The following is an 8,304-nucleotide window of genomic DNA, read 5'->3' on the forward strand; positions in this document are numbered from 1 at the left end:
GTGCAAAAGTGTGTGTGTGTCTGCGTGTGTTTGTGTGTGCAAAAGTGTGTGTGTGTCTGTGTGTGTGTGTGTGTGCAAAAGTGTGTGTGTGTGTGTCTGTGTGTGTGTGTGTGTGCATAAGTGTGTGCATGTGTGTGTGTTTGCGTGAAGGAGAGCTGTGTAAGTTCTCCTGCTGTGCCTAAGATAGCATGCGGTCCTGTGGAAGGATTTCTTTATTCAGAAGCGGGGTTCCTTCCTGCTTCATGAATACAACTTTGAGAAAATAAATAGACAAGCTGTATTTTTGTACGTTTGTTTTCACAGGAATGATGAGGAGACGGATTCTCACAGAGAAAAGATTAGCAGAATAGCATGACAAGAGAAACGAGCCCCCCTAAACACCTCTAACCTCCCCCCAACAAAAATAAAATAAAATCCAAAGTATCCAGAGGTACCAAAGCATAACAGAACAAGAACAGACTGCGGGGGAACTTGCCCTCCCCCTCCCTGCTTCTCCAGTCTCAGAGTAAAATAATACACCACAAACAATAAAAATAACTTTTGATAATGAAAAATAAAATTTAATAAAAATAAATGACCTGAAACAAAACATGAAACAATGTACAGTCCCCTTCGCCAGAACAAACGATGAAAATCAGTATTTCTTTAACCCCTCTCCCTCTGCCTCCCTCTCCTTCTCTCTCTCTCTCTCTCTCTCTCTCTCCCTGTAGCCCCCCCCCCCCCCCCCCCCCCCCCGCCACAGTTGGTCACCGTCCCAAACCCCACAGCACACCCAGGGCCTGTGCAAGCCTCCTTCACAGACTCCTTGCTGTCCCACTAGAATGGCCCGCACCTTCCCAGCAGGGGCGTGCACAGACATTTTGAGGGGCAGGGGCTCACGCCAAGAAGACTGCTGACGCCGGCACACTGCATCAGGACATTGTATGAAAACTCACTCTCTTATAATGACTATGGCGATTTTATTAGGTCAAATAACAGCAATCATAATTATAACAATAACAGCAGCAACAACACAACAATTATTTGTGTGGCTCGAGCCACTGTAGCCACCCTCTCTGCAGGTCTCTGCTTCCCAGTCACTTCTGCTAGCTGCTTGCTGTCGACACACAGCCAGGCCAGCGAATCAGCGAGAGAGGCCCGGTTAACCCTGCATGGTCTGGATCCTGCATGGTCTGGATCCTGCATGGTCTGGATCCTGCGTGGTCTGGACCCTGCATGGTCTGGACCCTGCATGGTCTGGATCCTGCATGGTCTGGATCCTGCGTGGTCTGGACCCTGCATGGTCTGGACCCTGCATGGTCTGGATCCTGCATGGTCTGGACCCTGCACGGTCTGGACCCTGCATGGTCTGGACCCTGCATGGTCTGGATCCTGCACGGTCTGGACCCTGCATGGTCTGGACCCTGCATGGTCTGGATCCTGCATGGTCTGGACCCTGCACGGTCTGGACCCTGCATGGTCTGGACCCTGCATGGTCTGGATCCTGCATGGTCTGGATCCTGTGCCGTCTGGACCCTGCGCAGTCTGGACCCTGCGCAGTCTGGACCCTGCATGGTCTGGATCCTGCATGGTCTGGACCCTGTGCCGTCTGGACCCTGCGCAGTCTGGACCCTGCGCAGTCTGGACCCTGCATGGTCTGGATCCTGCATGGTCTGGATCCTGCATGGTCTGGACCCTGCATGGTCTGGATCCTGCATGGTCTGGACCCTGCATGGTCTGGATCCTGCATGGTCTGGATCCTGCATGGTCTGGACCCTGCGCAGTCTGGACCCTGCATGGTCTGGACCCCGCGCGGTCTGGACGGCTGGCTGAGGTGAGTCCCCCTGTGATACATCACTCTGCCTCCTATACGCCACGGGGACAGCTCTCTCCCTCCACTTCCCCCTCCTATACGCCACGGGGACAGCTCTCTCCCTCCACTTCCCCCTCCTATACGCCACGGGGACAGCTCTCTCCCTCCACTTCCCCCTCCTATACGCCACGGGGACAGCTCTCTCCCTCCACTTCCCCCTCCTATACGCCACGGGGACAGCTCTCTCCCTCCACTTCCCCCTCCTATACGCCACGGGGACAGCTCTCTCCCTCCACTTCCCCCTCCTATACGCCACGGGGACAGCTCTCTCCCTCCACTTCCCCCTCCTATACGCCACGGGGACAGCTCTCTCCCTCCACTTCCCCCTCCTATACGCCACGGGGACAGCTCTCTCCCTCCACTTCCCCCTCCTATACGCCACGGGGACAGCTCTCTCCCTCCACTTCCCCCTCCTATACGCCACGGGGACAGCTCTCTCCCTCCACTTCCCCCTCCTATACGCCACGGGGACAGCTCTCTCCCTCCACTTCCCCCTCCTATACGCCACGGGGACAGCTCTCTCCCTCCACTTCCCCCTCCTATACGCCACGGGGACAGCTCTCTCCCTCCACTTCCCCCGGCGCAATTCATTACCGCCGATCTGACGCGTTTATGGCGCCCCTCTCCCCCCCACCCCCCCCCTCACGCCGCGCGCTTAAGAGGATCGATCCCGCTTAAATCGAAGCACCTACGGTGCCACGGCCCCCGCGTCCTCACACCGACATGGGTGCAGTTCCGTCCGGGGTGTGGGTCGTTGGGGTCATGGGGGTGGGAGGGTGTGTGCGTGTGTGGGGGGGGGGGGGGCGGGGCGGGGTGGCGGGGGACTCCAAGCACTTTTCATCTCAGCCTGCACCCCACTTATCTTTCAGAGTAGCAGAGGCACCGAGGGAGAAGGAGAGAGATGAAGAGAGAGAGTGGGAGAGAAAGAGTGAGAGAGAGAGTAGTGTCAACATCGATGCCATTATCGCCGTTGCCACTGTTATTCTTTGTAATTGTCATTGAGACAACAAGACTAACAATAAAATTGTGACAAATTAGCATTTCGATTTTTTTTTATATCACACTCTGTCATTAACATTTCATTCAGCTTTAATGACATTGCAATAAATGCCAGTTATGTCGATACAGGATTATTTGGCTTAGGCAACACCACTTTCATGCCATGCCAATAAAGCACTGTGAGATTTAATTGAGAGAGAAAGAGAGAGAGAGACTTGACTTTCTAGGTCTTCTTTTTTTGCATAGGCCAACAGGATTAGACCTATATGTGAAAGATCTAGAACCAACCATGCATGGAAATATTACGTGCATGTACACACACACACACACAAAAGAAAAGAAATAAATAAAAATGAGTGGGGAGAGAGACAGAGAGACTCTGAGGCTGAGTCACGTCCAAAACAATGAACGTCAGACCCGAACCACAAAATTCCCAAACCAAAAGGAACAACATTAACCATGCACTTTAATTTGAGAAAAGAAAAACATGTAAAGTTGGAAAAATAATGACTAACTAAATAGTACTATTACACCCTAAACAAAAGAATGAAATTGACATCTTACCTGAAGACGTTACAAACTCAGTAACTATGGTCTTAAAACATAAAAAAGGCAGAAGCAAAATACTATTAGTTGCTTTGGCCCTAGAGAAGATACACTTGAGCAAATTGACATGTTAAAGATGCAAGCCATAGGTTTAGCTACTAAGGGACCTGCTAGCTTTAACCCTTTGGGTTTTTGGTTTTTTGGAATGTTGTGTGATGTAGCAATGCAGAAGTTATTGTTACATCAGCATTAGAAGATTCCTTCAAGGACATTATAATCACATATTTGTGATCTCACACCTTAGGATGGAATGGAAACAGGGTGAGACATATTTCATATAAAGTCTCACCTTTAACCAATTTGGGTGCATCAACACCATTAAGCTTATGAAAAGAGGTGGGTTGCTAGGGTAAACTGATTGTTGAAATCATCTATAATGGCTTTTTTCTTGGCAACAGGAGCAGTATCTGTTGTTGACGTGATTTTCTGTAGCTGGGAGAGGGCAGGGCCACTGAGCTTTGGAGATTTGACAGAGGTTTTCCAAAATATGGCCGGATCACACCAACCCTTCAGACAATGCATTCAGACAGTAATCTGATTTTGTTTTGTCTAACCAGGGCACAGCATTTATCTCTCAGCTGACCGAAAGGCAGCCGGTCAGGGGCCAAATCGAAGCGTCTGGCCCAAGCCCATCTCACAGGCAAATTAGCTTCACAGTTCAGGTGAAATCCAGGGATCATGTTACGCTTTTTTTTTTTTGTAAAGGTTTATGTTTATTTAGCTCTGGACAAAAAATAGGAGATTTCAGGGCCAGGAGTAACTGACCCTTCCCTAATGTATCAGTGTTGTAAGTCTTGTATAAAACTTGTTCATTGAAATCCATAAAGTTCCTCTCCCTGAAAATACAAGGGTAATATTTTGGTAATTTAGTGACTGTGACACAGGCAATGGGACGATGGTGACATCAGATTGACAGAGCATAGTTTTTCAAATAGAAATAAAAACATGCAGACAGCATTGCATGAGTTATTTTTTTTATTAAATTGCTGTAACTTCCCCATTGTTGACCCTATTGCATCTAAACAAATCAGAACCTGCTAATTACGCATCTTCATTTGAAACAGATTTCTTCAGCTTTCAACATATTTCTCATGTCTCTGAATGTGTGAAAAGTTTATTTTGATGGCTGAGGTCATGGATTATTGGTCTGTTTACTGTGAGGAATATGTTTGATTTTGTTCAGTGTGTTTTGGTCATTTGTTGACAGCGTTGATGTGTTTATTTTGTTAACTGGGTTTATTGGGTCAATCACAGTGTGCTTAACTGGAGTTTAAACCTCAGGCTTAGACCTACAGACCACAGAACTGCATTACAACAGGAACAGCTATCCAGATCTGTGAAATAAAGATGAGCTGTTCCAGGTGTAATGCGGCTCTGTGGTCTAGGGGTTAAGACCTGAGGTTTAAACTCTACATAAGCACATTGCGCTTGACCCATTGTGTTTATTTATTTATTCATTTATTTTTGATTATGCTGAATGTAATCAATTTTTGTTAATTTTCTGACTACATTGAATATGCTTGTTTTGTTAATGACTTGAAAGTTCTCCTGTACCAGTGCACTGATGATTCAGAGCAAAGGTCTGTGGAATCATTGTGAAAGTGAGCAGATTGTTGAGGGGTGTGTGGTGGAGGTGGGGGGTGGGAGTGGGAGTTTGCGATTGGAGTTTGGGGGGGGGGGGGTGGTGCCTTCAGGGGTGAGAGAGGACTGGGAGTTACACCCCCCATTACCACACTCTCACAGGGAGCCAAACTTCATCTCAATTATAACCAGTTTTCTCAGGAACAGGGTCAAACCTCTCTCTCTCTCTTTCTTTCTCACTCTGTCTCTCTCTTTCATACTCTCACTCTCTTTCTCATGCTCTCTCTCACTCTCTCTCTCTCTGTCTCTTTCTCTCTCATTTTCTGTTTGATTCCTTTACATAATTTCTGTCTGACTAGTAACAAGGATAAACATGTTGTTCGTACCCCTGATGTTTGTATAAACTTCTGATCTTATTGTTTTTCCCCCTTAATCAAAGTGAATCTGTTCCACACATATATGTTTCATTCATTTGTTTTCATAGACAAGAAAACATATTTCCTCTATGCAAGCACAATGCCTTGTCTTTTATCTTTGCTGGAAAGTGCTTAACAGTTTTCTGTGGATTTTAATAATTAACTGCAGTGCGATAATTCACTTCTTATTGCCAGAGCTAGGCTCACACCATCCAACTTCTATTCTGTATGAAGCTGGGAAATGACTGAAAGGAAGTAAGAACTGCGAGCCCAGCACATATTTCAGATTTATGAAACTTGGACACTCCCTGGCGTTCCGACTCGATTAGTGAACAAAAATAAATAAATAAATAAAAAATACAGAAATTCTCATCTGGTAGTTATTATGTACTTTTGTCCTTCTCTTCAACATTTACACAATGTGACAGCCAGTAAGCATTTGTGCCATATTTCAAAGTTATGGTTTACAAGCATCTGGTGGGGGACTCTCCAGTGGATTCTTGGGAAATCGAATCTTTTTCCACATTGTGCTCTGTTGTTTGTTTTGAGTCCAGGGAGGTGAGAAACTGCTGAGTGGCTGTGGGATTACTTGCTGTTCCTTTCTGGGGAAGGGGGGGGGGGGGGGGAGTTTGAAGGTCAGGGGCTGAAGCGAGCTTGAAACATGGAGGTCTGCCTTCCCAGCATGCTCTGGGGCTCCTGCTAAGCTTACGTCTCTTGCCTGTAGTTCGGGTTTTAACTGCTGCATGACATCATCTGATTCATAGATACATCTATTTACTTTTTGCTCAACACGTGCATAGACTGATATGTCCAGAGAACTTTAAGATTATCACCAACACACAGGCTGAGATGAAAACCTGCCTATGTTTTGCTCTTGTTTTTGGCTTTTACTATAATGCGTCACTTGCTGATTATCATCCATTCGATCTGAAATCAGTATTTAGATTGTTGGAGATTACAAGGAACGCTCCAGGACCAACGTTCTACTCTCTCAAGAGTCACATTATCAAATTGACAGTTACTGTGAATGTGCATGCTATTTGCAAAGAAACTCAATATGCATTGGATTATGCAGTTATGAGAAAGCATAAACTCTGCTTGGCGTAGCAGAGATATTATTTATGTTATCGAAGCTCAGGCCACTATTCATAGGGGGAAGAGGTGAATAGCAATACATTCAGGGGCTAATGTGAAGTCATTTGCTGATGGCATCTACTGCAGAAAGCCTCGAGCAGAAATAACATTCTCTGATTTACACCATGAATTCATGACTCTCGTATTATTGGGGGAATAAAAATCATGACTGCTTTGGCCTGGCCTTTCGTTTTAATGGTATGTGCCAAAGAAGGAAAGCTTGTTTTTTTCCCCCCTGTGCATTTGAAATGGATGGTAGCATTTTTGCAGGGCCTGGCCTAAATATTGACAATTGTGGATCTGTTTATGGAAAAAGGATATCTTGGTAGAACGAAACTGATTTTGTCCCAAAAAAGGTTAAGGTTCATTTAGCTCAGCTCTGCATTATGGGGTTACCGCAACATTATTTCCTCTGAACAAAATGCAAAGCCTTGAGTACCACACTACAAGATAGCAGAATCGACGCAAGGCCCTTCTCATTTATTCATGTTTCTTTCGATTGGCTTGAAGGCCCTACTCTTTCATTCAGGGTTCTTTCCATTGGCTTGAAGAACCTACTCTTTAATTCAGGGTTCTTTCCATTGGCTTGAATTTCTCAATCAAGGTTCTTTCTATTGGCTTGAAGGCCCTACTTATTAATTCTGGATTCTTTCCATTGGCTTGAAGGCCTAACTCTTTCTTTCAGAGTTCTTTTCTTTGCCAAAAGTGCAGACGAATATTAAAAAATTCGTCAAATGGTTAAGGACCACATACTGGTCCTTAACCATTTGCATTGAAATAGTTTTGTTGCATGACATGGGTCACCCAAAGCATCATGGGAGTTTTTTTTCTGTGAAGGCCTTTCATATGGACTAAACTATTCCTGTCCTCTTTGTTTGGTAAAAGAAAAGATTACAGTGCTTACGGATCTAGAAGAACATCTGTCTCATAACCGACCAGAGGTCCAGGCCAAACCAAAGTGCAACCTTTGTCATTCTTTCTTGTGTATTTTAACAAATTAGAAACGTTTATAGAGCATAATTGTTGTGATGTTTCAAACTTACAATTCTGCAATTATATTTCTAAACACAACCATGCAGTTTGACAGGAAAATTTGTCATAAAAAAGAAGAAAAAAAAGCCATTTAAACAACCCTCTTATTGGAAACACATGCTAGGCACACACCGCTAGGAGTTTCTTTCATATGCAGACATACATGTCAGTTCAGCAGAGCTCTTTCATAGAAGTTTCATTTGTAGGACTATAACAGAGATTCAAAAGGAACCCTTAACCATACGATTATGCACTCTAGCCTTGTGTACTTTTGACATGATCTTGTGCATATTGCAAAAGACCACAAGTCCTCTTTTCTCCAGATTTAGAGAAGACTGTTGTTGTCCTCACATGCACCAGGAAGCAGCACTCAGAAACAGCAAGTGCAAAAGCAAGGGAAGTACCAGGACAGGCACACATACCAGGACGAATGTGGATTGTGACCGGTGCCAACCACAACCCCCTGAGCCCAATGTATACTTAAGAACCGGCAATTCCGTAGGGGACACCTTAGTGATGTCATCACCCTGTGATGAGAATCTTGGAGTGGTGATGGACAACAGGCTGTCCCTCTCCAAGAACATCACAGTGGTAAGCCGGGCGTGCAGATTCTTCCTGTACAACACCCGGAGAATCCGTCCCTTTCTCACCACCTACTCAACCCAGCTCCTGGTCCAAGCAATG

Source organism: Anguilla anguilla, chromosome 9, assembly GCF_013347855.1.
Source record: "Anguilla anguilla isolate fAngAng1 chromosome 9, fAngAng1.pri, whole genome shotgun sequence".
Taxonomy (NCBI): domain Eukaryota; kingdom Metazoa; phylum Chordata; class Actinopteri; order Anguilliformes; family Anguillidae; genus Anguilla; species Anguilla anguilla.